Source organism: Mobula birostris, chromosome X, assembly GCF_030028105.1.
Source record: "Mobula birostris isolate sMobBir1 chromosome X, sMobBir1.hap1, whole genome shotgun sequence".
Lineage (NCBI taxonomy): Eukaryota > Metazoa > Chordata > Chondrichthyes > Myliobatiformes > Myliobatidae > Mobula > Mobula birostris.
In genome coordinates, this window is record NC_092402.1 from 40,207,149 (window position 1) to 40,221,419 (window position 14,271).

The 14,271-nt window shown below is 37.7% G+C and overlaps 1 pseudogene; it reads left to right on the plus strand.

Annotated features, from left to right (window-relative positions):
- The window catches only part of LOC140191862 (ceramide synthase 6-like), a 29,563-nt pseudogene extending 16,933 nt beyond the window's left edge, over positions 1–12,630 (plus strand).
- Positions 12,631–14,271: the final 1,641 nt, after the last annotated feature.

The following is a 14,271-nucleotide window of genomic DNA, read 5'->3' on the forward strand; positions in this document are numbered from 1 at the left end:
ATAGCTTTTGTTTATAGTGTTTTGGGCTGAGTTTTTCCAGTACTTATCAGCAGAGTTACTCAATAGGATGCTTAGTCCATGTCGTGTAAAGCAACTTTTTGTTGACTGAGTTTGGGGCAAGCTTGGTATCAAGATCATTGAGTCACTCATTAGACAGTTGATATCTAGAGTAGTTACTATATTTTAGGAGGGAAAACACGTGGTAGATGAAACCTGAATCTGTACCATTGGAATATAATGCTATATTTATTCATCTACCCAACTGAAACTTAATGATGTATCCTATCCAGTTAGTTTTGAAAATGTATAACAGTTATATCAAAACTATGAATATAAATACATAATAAACACTAATATGATGGCATATAATTTAGTCCTTTCTTTTAATGAGTTATAATATAACCTGCCCATTCAATATGGCTATTTCACTTGCAAGTGAAATGCATTTCTTGTAATTCTTCATTTCCCACCCTCAAATCTTAATTATGATGATGGATATAGGATCACTATTGTTTCTGAAGTTTATTTTAAAAGAACATTGTCTGTTGCTTCATAAATTTTACTTGGGATTTATTTGGTTTCCAAGTACTTGTCTGACTCTGTTTCTTATTATGGTTGTTATCACTCTAAATGTTCTGCCTTTACCAGTAATGAAAGCTGTTTATATTACTTTGTCTCGAAAGCAGAGCCATGTTTCATTGGTTTACCAAACTTTCCTTTTCAGGGAACAAAAAAGTAGACACTATGGAATTGAACAAAAGAATAAATATGTGAAGTAAGAGTCATCATTGGATTATGAAGCATTCTTTTTGCTGAAAGGTCAAATGACAAACACAAGATTTTCATAGCAAAGCGTACATGTAGCTCGCAAGAAGTACCATAGTGTAAAGTTCCTCTGTACATGTGATAGGCTGACGATGACAGCATTCCATCTCGAGCTGGCACAAGAACACAAGTAAATAGGAGCAGAAGTAGGCCATCTAACCTCTTAATTGTGTCCCACCATTCAATATGATCATGGCTCCTGTTCTATGTCAGTTCCACATAATCCTCAGTTTCACAATCTTCCAAAAATATAGATATTTTCTCTTTTAGTGCCTTAGGATGTAAATTGCACCTGCCCCACATAAGTATATGCCTTTTGTGTACATTCAAAGGAAAAAATGCTTCAAGTTATTTGTAGGGTTTACATGGACTGAATAGCAAGATCTCAAGACTTTAAGGTTCTATGCACCAACTGTAAAAAAATACAGGCTTCAATAAACTGGTTCCCAATTGAATAAATTGAGCATCCCCTACCACATCATTGCCTGCAGGAAGTGTTGGAGTTGGCAGTGGTTAAGTGGCAAGATGGAGGTGCTGAAATTGGGGTTGGGTGAGATGGAAAGAAAGGATATGTTGAAAGAAAGGACATAATTTAAAAGAAGTAGTTTTATAAAATGTGAATCAACTATCAATGGAATATCATAAAAATCTTTGGAATTTTAAAAACCAATTCTGTATTTTAATCTTGATGTTTTTTCTTCCATCTCCTTTTAACATCCTCTGTTTACATAGATACCCTATAGTTCTAATTTCTTGCTCACATCCAATGAATGAAGGCATCATTAATTGTCATTATACATTTCAGTGGGTTAAGAGCAAACCACATCACGGTGGGTCGAGATCACAGATAGTACAGAACGGTTAAGGAAGGCATATTTCTTTTCCAAGAGGAAATTTTTGAACAAGGTAGGCTCAGTAGAGTCAGGGTTACTGTGGTGACATTACTTTTTATGGCAGATTTAATTGAGCTTAAAGTCGGCTACTGCTGAGACTTGGGAAAATTAGTCCAAGCCTCTGAATTATTAATTCAACAATTTAACCACAGTGTTGCTGCACCCTTTATTACTATTTGCATTTGTGTGTGGGCACGTGGCCAAGTGGTTAAGGCATTGGACTAGCGACCTGAAGGTCGTGAGTTCGAGCCCCAGCCGAGGGAACGTGTTGTGTCCTTGAGCAAGGCACTTAATCACACATTGCTCTGCGACGACACTGGTGCCAAGCTGTATGGGTCCTAATGCCTTTCCCTTGGACAACATTGGTGTCGTGCAGAGGGGAGACTTGCAGCATGGGCAACTGCTGGTCTTCCATACAACCTTGCCCAGGCCTGCGCCCTGGAGAGTGAAGACTTTCCAGGCGCAGATCCGTGGTCTCGCAAGACTAACGGATGCCTTTACTTACTTTATGATATATTGTATACTGTGGATCAGATAGTGTAGTTAAATGAATAGTATCAATAGAGTGAATAGATTTGCTTTAACTGTTTAAAGTTTTAGTGGAATTTTAAGGAAATTTTCAGTGGATCCTGCATTCCTTCAGTACCTCACTAGACAGGCAACTTATATGCTGCAATTCAGCTTTCATTTTGTCGCTCATATCAATCTGAGCCAAGAGCTGTAGAAATGGTATCAAACTCAAGATCTTCACAAAAGCAAATTAAAGCGATCTAAGATCCAAATAATCTGGGGTAACTTTCTCTTGCTGCTTTTTAGGATTTTTTTGTTATGTGCATCCATCATAATGTCACCATTCTGCTGCTGACAACTGCCTACATTGCTAACATGACACGTGTAGGAACAATTATCCTCCTCTTGCATGATGCTGCTGACATTTTTCTAGAGGTAAGTGTAAGAATGGGCATCAACTAGCCAGATTTTGTATTCAGTTAATATCATTTCCCCTCAGCTTCTTTTCCGTTAATGCTCTACAGATACTCCCACAGGGGTGTACATTACATCCACATTTATATATATCACTTACAGTTTAAAAGAGTGATGAAAGCAGTTCTTCAAAACCATTGTTTAAAATAGCAGACACACTACATCCATCTGAATTGTTAAATTACTTTAACTTGTTCTCGGTGTTGTTATCATTCAACCAAAATGAAGATGATACATCCTTTTAAGATACTTAAAAAAAAATAGAAGTAGTGTTATAGAAGAGATCATCGACTCCTACACTTGTTTCTTTATTTCATATTTAAATGGATACCCTAACCCTTCTCTCTGTTGTCCATCTCTTTTCAGATTCTTATCTAACCAACTTTGTTAAACAGTAACAATCCTGTCAGAAAGCCAGCTGTAGTGAAGCAAAATATATTCTAAAAGAAGTTGTGGAGAAAAAAGTATTTATGTTCAGTCCTTTCATTTAACCTATTATAGGCTTTTCTATTTACCCTCTATAGTTACCAGCTAATAAGGGACACCTTGTGAATGGGGCATGTTGCAGGTCAGGTTAAATGATAGAAAAGCACGGGGCAGAACAGGCCCAGTGGGCCAAACTCTCCTGTAACAGTGGACTTTGTATACAATCATATTAAATAATTGAAAGAAGGAAAATAAAATATAATATCCATTCCTGATGTTTGGCTATTTTATAGGCATCATACTAAAACCTACAGGATTTTTTTCAATATTCTGCTGTTCACACCAGCATTTTGTGTGTGTTGCCCTGGATTTCTAGCATCTGCAAATTCTCTTGTGTTTATGGTTCAGCTGAGGTATCTTATAAAGATTTTGTTTTTACAGACCATTGGTGACTGTAACTGCACACATAGTGCTGGAGGAACTCGGTGGGTCAGGCAGCATCTATGGAGGGGAATGGACAATCAATATTTCAGGTTGAGACCCTTCATCTGAACTGAAAGGTAGAAGATAGAGGGGAGATAGCCAGTATGAAAAGGTGGAAGGGAGGCATGGAGCAAGAACTGGCAGCTGGATTCAAGTGAGGGAAGTGGGGAGGGGTGATAGACTGATGGGGGGGGGGAGGAAGGAGGTGAGAGTGGGAATCAGAAGCTGGGATTTAATAGACAAAAGGTGATAAAGGGCTGAAGTTTTTGGAATTTGATAGGAAAATACCTTGGATCCTTGCTGGAAATGGAGCTGGAAGCCGAGTGGGACAACATGGCAGTAGAGACAAATATCCAGGAAAGACATGTGGCTGTGGTAGTGAGGCTTGGTGACCATGGGGTCGTGGAGCAGCAGAGCTCACAGAGCTGATGGTTTAGATTCTTGTTGGGGCAAATTAATACATTGGACACTTGCTATGTCCCCATTCTTGACTTTCCCCAGATGTCATATAAATCTTCATCACTTTCATCCCATATTATGAGCAGTAGTATTAATCTGGTCTTCAAGCAAAGCTACAGATAGGGTGGAGAAACAAGAGCCAGCAGATGCTGAAATTTGAAGCCAAAAATGACTTTGTTGGAAGAATTCAACTGGTCGAGCAGCATCTGTTGTGGGGCAAAGGGCTGTGACTCTGCATCATACATTGCTCAACCCACTGAGTTCCTCCAGCAGAGGCTTTAATATAGATAGGGTGATTGCAAACCAGATTACCTAATTGCTTCTCTGTTGAACTGTGGAAGATATAAATAGGCCATGAACGTGCTATAAATCATTTTGCACTTCTGTACAAAGTAAAGATCTGCCCTTGAAGATTACCACACACACCTGTAGTTAGCATAACTTTTATAATTTTCTGTCTGGTCTCTATCATTTTTTGTGAACGTAGATGTATTATTTGCCGCTGTCCAAAAATTTTGATTTCTATTTTATAAACATTAGTGAAAAATGCTTAGCTGATTCTGCTGCCATATTCCTCAGTCTTCCTCAATATTTTACAATGCATCTTGCTTAAGCTTGGATTGCTTAAATATTTATGTGCATTTATAGTTTCTACCTGTTCTCAGATACTTGAACTTCCAATTGATTTTCCTTTCTCAAAAGGAGTGGTAAAAGCTAAGGAGCAGGACAAAATGCTGGTTAAATATTTCTGACATTCCATGACACAAATAGATTAGGACCCTTTCATTAGGGTCTGTTCCTCTTTCACATTGTTTATTTATCAGTTCATAAAAGCACTTGGTATTTTTTGTGGATTGTCCATCTTTTCATATTCTGTTAGATTTTCTAATTTTCCTCTTAGTTTTATACTTATTTTTTCTATTATCCTTCTACGAGTGGATCAATTACATTTTTCTTGTTGAATTTCAGTCTTGATCTTGTGTCTTTGGTAGATTTTTCATTATAGGAAGTATTTAAATATTTTATTCTTCAATGCTTGATAAATTTATTTTGATCTGTTGTTTTATCTGATATTCTTCCTAATTAATTAGCCTTGTGTGAATGTCGCTTTATTCCAGGCAAACCAGCTAGTTTCTTGACCAATGGATACTTCCTTATCCAACACTTTAAAAGGATCTTTAAAAAAAAGGATTACTGTAATTGTTGGATGCTTTTGGCCAATTTATCTTCAGGACACTTCGATCTTTGGCTTTGATTGAATGCTGAATCTGAAGATATTGTTAATGGGGAAAACAGTGTCCTATTTGAGATACAGTAGTAACGCTAGTTAATTTTCATAACAAACCTTACCAGATGGCAATCAGTTCTATAGCAGTTTCAAAAGCTGGCTTGTTGATCGTCCTTGAATTTAATTACAACACTGTAAACAGCCAAATACCTGAGCTTTAGAATTTACTTCCTAAGCTCTATCATCTTTCTCTCCCTTGTTCCTCCATAAGACAATTATTTACATAATGAAATGAAATTAGCTGCCTCACAAACAGTTAAGGTAAAAGCAGGCTGTAGTGTTGAGTTCTGTCACCATAAATGGACAAAACTGAAAGCCGCTCCATCAGAATCTTTGTTGCACCCTAGGTTTAAGTACATGAGGAATGTCATCTGTCCAAAAAGCACCTGGTTACTGAAAGGCCATGCATTATAGAGTCATAGAGCATGTATATGGTCCCTTCAGTCCACCAAGTGCATACCGACTAAGCAGTCATCTATTCTTCAACCATTTACCTGCACTTAGTCCATACTCTTGCATGCTTTAGTAGTTCAAGCCTTGTCTGGTTATATTTTAAATACTGTGAGAAAACCTGCATCCACCACCAACTCAGGCAGTGCATTCAGATTCCAACCAAAAAGTTCTAACTTGATTCTTTTCTAAGCCTCTTATTGCTCACCCTAAATTAATGCCCTCTAACTTTAGATATCTTTGCTGTGGAGAGAAGTTTCTTATTATATCTATTCTCTTCATAATTTTGTTTATCTCCAGCAGTTCCTCATCAATCCCTTGGAAATTAAATCAAACCTATCCAGTCTCTCCTTCTGAAGCAACATTCTTGTGAAACTTGTCTCCAATGCAATGATATGCTTCCTGTAATATGGCAATCAGAATCATTCATCTCAGACTATGATTTGAATGATTTATTCCAAGGATAACTAATTCTTACTAATTGTATGCGTTTGCACTTGGATATGGACATGTTTCTTTCAAATCTGTTGATAGGTTCATGATACCAATTATATTTTCCTTTAAATCTAGCTTGCTAAAATGGCAAACTATGCTAAATGGCAAAAACTCTGCAACATTATCTTCTTGATGTTCGCTGTGGTCTTCATTGTGACCCGTCTGGTAATATATCCAATCACGTGAGTAATATCCTCTTAACTTTTTCACAGCTGAATTTATATTACTTATAGGGAAGTAAGATCATTAATTTATACAGGATGTCATTTTTTCCTGACCATGTAATTTTCATTCTTAGCTTCCTCTTTCGAGCATGCTTTCCATATGGTTTCATAGACCCTTGCTACTGTTCAGCTTTCACGTGTGAGTTGGAATCTTGTTAGGTTATTTGACCATGACGTCAAATTGGGCCTAATTCTTACCTCACTCGGTACAGGGATACATTGAATTTTCAGTGATCAAAACTCAAAGCAAAGTGCTTACTTTTTCCCACACCAGCTAAGGCTGAAATTAGCTACTTCAGCACATACTCAATGAAAAGTTGGGACAGTCCATTTTCTATAGCTCAAGTTCTATGCCAGTTCTGCAGACGAAACAGCTGCAGAACTGGCATAAAAGACCACATAAGGCAATGAGATAGAAAGTTATCATATGTGAAAAGTGTCATTCTAACAGTTATGCAGCTTCTGAAATTTTGTACTATTGAACCTGGTACACGTGAACAAGGGCAATTTATTGCATTTGAACAGGATATATTTCTATTGTAACAGATCTTCATTGCATGTAATTGGATTAAATTTGAGATGTTCATAACACAATATTTACTTTAAACGTTCAGTTTTTGCAGTTGAAAGTAAGATGGATTAATACAAAAGATGTTTCGCTCATTGCACTTTGTATAAATAATGCTTGAGAGAGCAATGTCAAAGACACAGGTTAAGATAAATTTAGTAGCATCCGCAGACTAATATTAGAGCCAAAGTTTATTATTGGTTGACTAAGGTGGTCTCTTTTGGACTTTGTGAACGTGACAATTACTGAAGCACATTTCTGCAAACCTTATGAATAAATTTTTTGAAATAAAATATTTGAATGCTACCTGAAATGGAAAAAATATTTTAATTAGTTTGCAAAATTTGCTTCAGTGAAGTTGAAATTCGTAAATAATTTGGGCATGTCCACTTTTTAATTACATCATATTACAATTCAGATATTATTTGTCAGGTTAATCCAAGTAAATTAGGTTGGGAATAGCATAATAAAAATGTGTGACTTGTACTGGAACATGTTTCTTCACATGTTTTAGATCATAATTAAAGTTTCATTAAAGATGATTATAAGAGATAGTTATCTCCTTTAATAACTAAGCCAGTCACAGAGGATTACATATCAGTCAGAAGTAGGAGGGAGAGTGCTCAATGGTGCCTTTTTTCCCAAAATAATAAAGTGAAAGAGGTTTAGGAGTTCTGTCATCCACTGAGTCGAAATAAACAGTCATTCCATTCTGAGCTCTGTCATGAGAAGAGATGACCAGGAGGAAAGAGAACATGGTTACCCTGAAAAAGTGTAGTGTCTCCACTGCTTCCTGGGTGCTTCTGAGCCACAACTGCTCAAAGTGAAGAAACATAGAAACATAGAAAATAGGTGCAGGAGTAGGCCATTTGGCCCTTCGAGCCTGCACCGCCACTCAGTATGATCATGGCTGATCATCCAACTCAGAACCCTGTACCAGCCTTCCCTCCATACCCCCTGATCCCTTTAGCCACAAGGGCCATATCTAACTCCCTCTTAAATATAGCCAATGAACTGGCCTCAACCGTTTCCTGTGGCAGAGAATTCCACGGATTCACCACTCTCTGTGTGAAGGAGTTTTTCCTAATCTCGGTCCTAAAAGGCTTCCCCTTTATCCTCAAACTGTGACCCCTCGTTCTGGAAAGAGCATTCGAGATGATATGACAATTTAGATGCTTTACATTAAGAGCACCCAGAAGCTCTGTATGAATGGCAGGAGTGGACTACCTCTCAAGCTCCCCATTCACCTGTCCTCTTGGCTATTACCTATCTGTCAGTGGAAGAGTCTGTAGTTCTCACATTGATCTAAATAGCCACCCCAAGTTGCTCACAAATGGAATGACATCAATTATTCTCAATGAGAAAAGTAAATGAATTTCAAAATTTTCCACAAATTTAGGGGTAGCTTGTAACATACATATTTTGTTCATAATGAAATTCACAAGATCTCATCCCTGAAAAACAACTCATGTATCATATTAGCTGTGTATTTCACTCGTTCTGAGGCATGATACTATTGAGCTGCTCTATTTAATGAGTTCGTATTAATGTCATTCCTTAGGTTACATGCCTGTGAACAACTGTCGCAAGAATGCCTGTGACCCTTTTTTCCATGTTGTCAGCAATTGAGGTGAAAGGGGAATGATGAGAATCTGTCCTTCCACTTTAAGAGCATAAGCATTCTTTAGGAACTGAAAATACCCCTTAATCTCAAGAACCCAATGATTTCTGCCACAGCTTTAATTGTAGCAAAAATATAGCATGCATTAAAGTTATTTTAAATAATTTTATGTAATACTTTAAGACATAGGAGCAGAATTAGGTCATTCAGCCCATCGAGTCTGCTGTGCCATTTCTCAAACTGCTTTAAATATACCCAGTGACTTGGTGTCCATAGCTGTCTTTGGCAATGCATTCCCATATTCACCACTCTCTGGCTACTGTTCTAAAGGGATGTCCTTGTATTCTGAGGCTGTGTCCCCTGTTCTATTTTTAAATTGTCACTGTGCCTCATTCAGGGATGGGACTCTCATTTTGATTGGAAATGGCATTTTACCCATGCTCATTTTAGTTAACTAATAGGGAGAAGCAAATAATTGGCATAAATTGTTGTCACTGTATGTGCGGTAACCTGGAAGGGTAGATTTCCCTAACTTTACGGAATGTGTCTGATTGTCATTTCACAGATTTCAATAAATTTATGAAATAGATAAAAGATCTTTTCAGGTAGATTAGTAGGAATCAAAATCCACCCATTGTCTAATTTTGATTTAATTTTTTCTTGCATATCTGAACTATTTCAAAATTAAAGGTACATTTTATTTTACAGGAGCATCAGATCTGTATTTTTTGAAAGCTGGGAGATCATTGGACCATTTAAAATCTGGGGCTTTATAAATCTTCTTCTTATCATACTGCTGATTATGCACATCTACTGGTCATACCTAATCATCCGTATGGTGCTTAAAGCATTTCATAAAGGAAAGGTAACTTATCTTCCCTGGATACTGATGAGTTTATAATTTTTAGTGGATTACCTTTATGGACAGATGTGAAAATGAAAAATCAAACATGAACTTCATTACACTGAGTTGTCATTGTACATTTGTAAAGCAGAGTAAACACATCCACTGATAATGGAAAGGTGTATCTGTATTGGGGAAGACTTAGTATTTATTCTTCTCTCTGGATTTAAAAATGATACCCTTTGCTCTTCCTGGCCAATGCTTCAACCTCATCTTTGGAGCTGTTGGAGGGTCATCGCAAACCCACTGTTCTGCCAGTAGTTCTCAATCATTTCAGAAGACAATATAGTTGAGGTTTTTAACACATTATCAGTGAGTCCTTCATTCCAGTTTCAGATCCAATGTCATTTGACATAGTGATTCATCTTTCTCCATCATAACTGTCCACAGGAAGTTGAAGGTAACAAGAGTCCTCAGCTTCTTAATTAACAGACAACCTATCTTAATTCAGAATCTTTAGATTCTGAAATAAAACCAAATTTCTGGAGGCACTCAGCATGTCAGGCAGCATCTATGCAATGTAAAGCAGTTAGCACTACCATAAGACATAGGGGCAGTGTTAAACCATTTGGCCTATCGAGTCTGCTCCAAGACATCCAGAAGCTTGCATCAGAATGGTTTTGATGTGGTGACCTGGAATGGAACATCCCTTTCTATAGATGTTGCCATAAGAAGACAAGAACACAGGAAAATAAAGGCAGAGTAGGCCATCAGGGCCCTCAAGTCTGCCCTGCTATTCAATGTGATCATGACTGATCTATGCTGGCCTAAATCTCTGTGCCATTTCATTATATCTCTGACTTCAATCTTTCAAATATTTATTTATCTCCATCTTAAATCTATCTAATGACCTGGCTTCCACCTACCTCTGGGTCAGAGAATTCCAGAGATTCAAGCACAAGAGAACATGGAGAAACTTAATAGAGGTATACAAAACTATGAAGGGTATAGTCAGGGTTAATGCAAGCAGGCTTTTTCCACAAAGGTTGGGAGAAACTAGAACTAGAGGTCATAGGTTAAGGATGAAAGGTGAAATATTTAAGGGGAACCTCTTCTCTCAGAGGATGGTGTGAGTGTGGAACGAGCTGCTGGAGGAACTGGTAGATGCAGGTTTGATTTCAACATATAAGAGAAGTTTAGATATGTACATTGAGAGCAGAGGTTAAGGAGGACTATGGTCTAGGTTCAGGTTGATGGGACTAGGCAGAAAAGCAGTTTGGCATAGACAAGGGCCTGTTTCTGTGCTGTATGCTCTATGGTTCATCACCTCTGAGAGAATAAATTTCTAATTCTTCACTAGTAAATGACCAGCCCTTATTTTGTAGCTATGTTTCCTTGTTTGTGACTCGTGAATACAACTAACTGGTTGCGTTACGACCTGGAATGGGAATACTAATGTTCTTGAATGGAAAAGAAAACTTCAATAAACAGTGGATACGGCCCAGTCCATCACAGATGAAGCCCTTCCCACCATTGAGCACACCTACACAGAGTGCTGTCACAGGAAAGCAGTATCCATTATCAAGGGCCCCCACCATCCAGGCCATGCTTTCTTCTCATTGCTGCCATTGGGAAGGAGATGCAGGAGCTTCAAGTCCCACACCATCAGGCTCAGGAACAGTTATTACCCCTCACCCATCGGGCTCCTAAACCAGAGGGGATAACTTCAATCACCCCAACACTTAACTGATTCCACAACCTACAGTGTGGACTCACTTTTAAGGACTCTACAACTCATTTTCTTGTTATTTATTGCTTATTTATTTTTCATTATTATTTTCTTCTCGCTTTGTATTTGCACATTGTTGTCTTTTACACCTTGATTGTTTGACCGACTCTGTGGTGTGTGGTTTTACACTGATTCTATTGTGTTTCTTTTTATTTATGATGAATGCCTGCAAGAAAATGAATCTCAGGGTAGTATATGGTGACATATGTACTTTGATAATAAATTTACTTTGAACTTTGAAAACATCTCAACATTTACCTTATCAAGCCCCTTTAAGATCTTAATATGTTTAAATAATTTCCTCCCTCATACTTCTTATCTCCAAGAACCAGTGCAGTGTTTTAATCATTTTCTGTTTTTCTGATTTCCAGCATCCATATATATTTTTAATTTTCAAAGCCTGGGCAGATTCTCTCCAGCTCTAACCTCATGCTTCCTGTACAAAGCCCTTGAATGTGTCAATATCTTTCAGCTCCTTGCTCATTGGTCCTATGGTATCTCTGTGGTTGCTTATTATAACACAGGAGGCTGTTAAGCTCACAGATCCCTGCCAGCTCACTACAGAGCAATCCCATCAGTCCTATTTCCATTCTCCTTATTTATTTTTAACCTTGCAACAGAGCATTCCTATTTGATTTGTTTGCTACTTACCTGCTCATGGTGGCAATGTGTCACTACCACTTTTCCTTGATGCATTCAAGGTCTACCGCAAAAGTATAACAACAGTATATAAAGATCCATGAAGGTACTTAAGAATATCTATAACATAGTTAAGTGATAAATCATTTATTTTAAAGCACTCATGTCTAAATCACCAGAAAAACATTCATGAAAGCCTTTTGGTTGAAATCTAAAATGTGATTTTCTTTATGGTCAGGTATCTAAAGATGAGAGAAGTGATGTAGAAAGTAGCTCTGAAGAGGAGGAGCAATCTGAACAAAATGCCCATGAGAAAGCATCATAATAGCCTTCTGAAATGGCTGACCAAGATATTCCACACTTTCTCAGGATGCAAGTCCAAGTTATGAAGGAAATGGGAAGCATTTTATTTAAAAAAAGAAAAAACTGTTATTCACTACATATGTGTTTGCAACATAAATGACTGAAAAATATTCATTGTGGCTGTTTACAAAGATATGAAAAATATATGTATTTCCTAGATCAGAGTATTATACGACATCATTAAGGTCCAAATTACTATAGTAATAATAATAATAATGTGGATATTTTAGCATGAATTAAATTCTTTTGACTTTTAAATAAACTCTTTAGGCATATGTTTCTAAATAAGAATAAGCTTTGTCATTTGCTTTATAAGCAAGGTAAAAATGACTTTTTGAAGTTGGATCATTACATCAGAAAAAAATTGTTTTGACGTTATAAAAGTAGTCTCAGTCTTCTCCTATTCTGAGGGGTGGGGGTTGGATGGGAGTGACAACAGGAATATAATATAGCTGAGATTCCTGTATCTGACTTCAGATGGAAAGTGGATCTATGTTGACACTGGAAGTGAAGATGTAAGTTGTTATCCACCAATGACTGTATGGAACTTTTGGCAATCAACCATCGAGACTCATTCACTCACATGGATAAAGAAGCATATGCTTGCCTGTTCCTGTGGAACAATAGTCCCCACATGTCTCAGGAGAATAACAAAGAAAGCAATATTCTATGTTTGCAAGGCAATTGTTTACAAAAAAGAAGAGATTTTCTACAGGATAAAATGAAAATTTCCTTGAGTTAGTCCAAGTATGCTGGATCATCAGGGTGTAACAAGTTTTTATTAAGGTGAAATGATTTCTTTACAAGCATACACCCAGGTGCACCTGATTTGCTGAAATTTCTGTCATCCAGCTGATCAGGGGTTCCTGAGGAAGGATTCCAACCTTGCCAAATTCTAGCACATCTTAAAGGCATAAAATGGGGAAGGGTGAGGAAATTGCAGTGGTCATTCTGCTAATTGACTTTGATGTAATGAGTCAGCAAATGCAATATTGCCCATATTAGCATTTGTAAATGTGTTGCCTGGTCCTCCTCTCCTCAGGCATTGTTCAAGGACATTGAGGACTTTGTTGATGTTGCAGCTTATGAGTGTGTCTGTGGGTGTGGGTATGCAGGAGCTGGGAAAGATCAAGACTTGTCTTGCACTACAGTGGGGCGTGGGGGGAACTTGCAGCCAGGATATTGGTTATGGGGTCAGGGTGGGGGGGGGGTGAGGTGGAACTGAAGAGTGGAACATGCAGAGTAGATTGTTTGTAGGGTCGAGTTCGCAGGTGTTCGGTTTGCATTCACTTGCAGATACCTTGTCCTGAAGCTGTACGCAAAAGGTAATGCTGGGCTGACACTGCCCAGTGATGGGGATCCTTAGGTTAATGTGGTCCAAGTTCTTCAGGGTAAATGACATAATTCTGTCCGTCTCTGACATGGAACTCACATCAACATTGTAAAGGTGACTCATGACAGCAAGAAGCTTGTTGAATTTCTCAAATCAAAATAATTTTCTATTCTATTCACGGAATTTTTTTTTTCAGTCTCATAACACTGGAGAAAACACAGCATTATAGAACTGAATTTCTAGTCAAACAATTTATATAAAACTTATATACTTGAAGAAATTGTTCCCAATTTAAAATGAATCTACAAATGTGGCAGTTGGCCACAAAAGTTCAACAAAATTCTTTGCTTTCTATGTAAAACATGACATTGTGGAAACGAATATTTGCTCTTCAAGTCAATAACTGCCCTCTGAGTAGCTGGTGCAATCCTTTGACAAATCGATACTGCCTGTCGGGTTAATGTGGACAATGAAGGTAGTCATTTCTATGTTAATATAAAGGAAGAGTCAACATGAGAGATTCTGCAGATACTGGAAATCCAGAGTAACTCTCACAAAATGCTGGGGGAACTCAGCAGCATCCATGC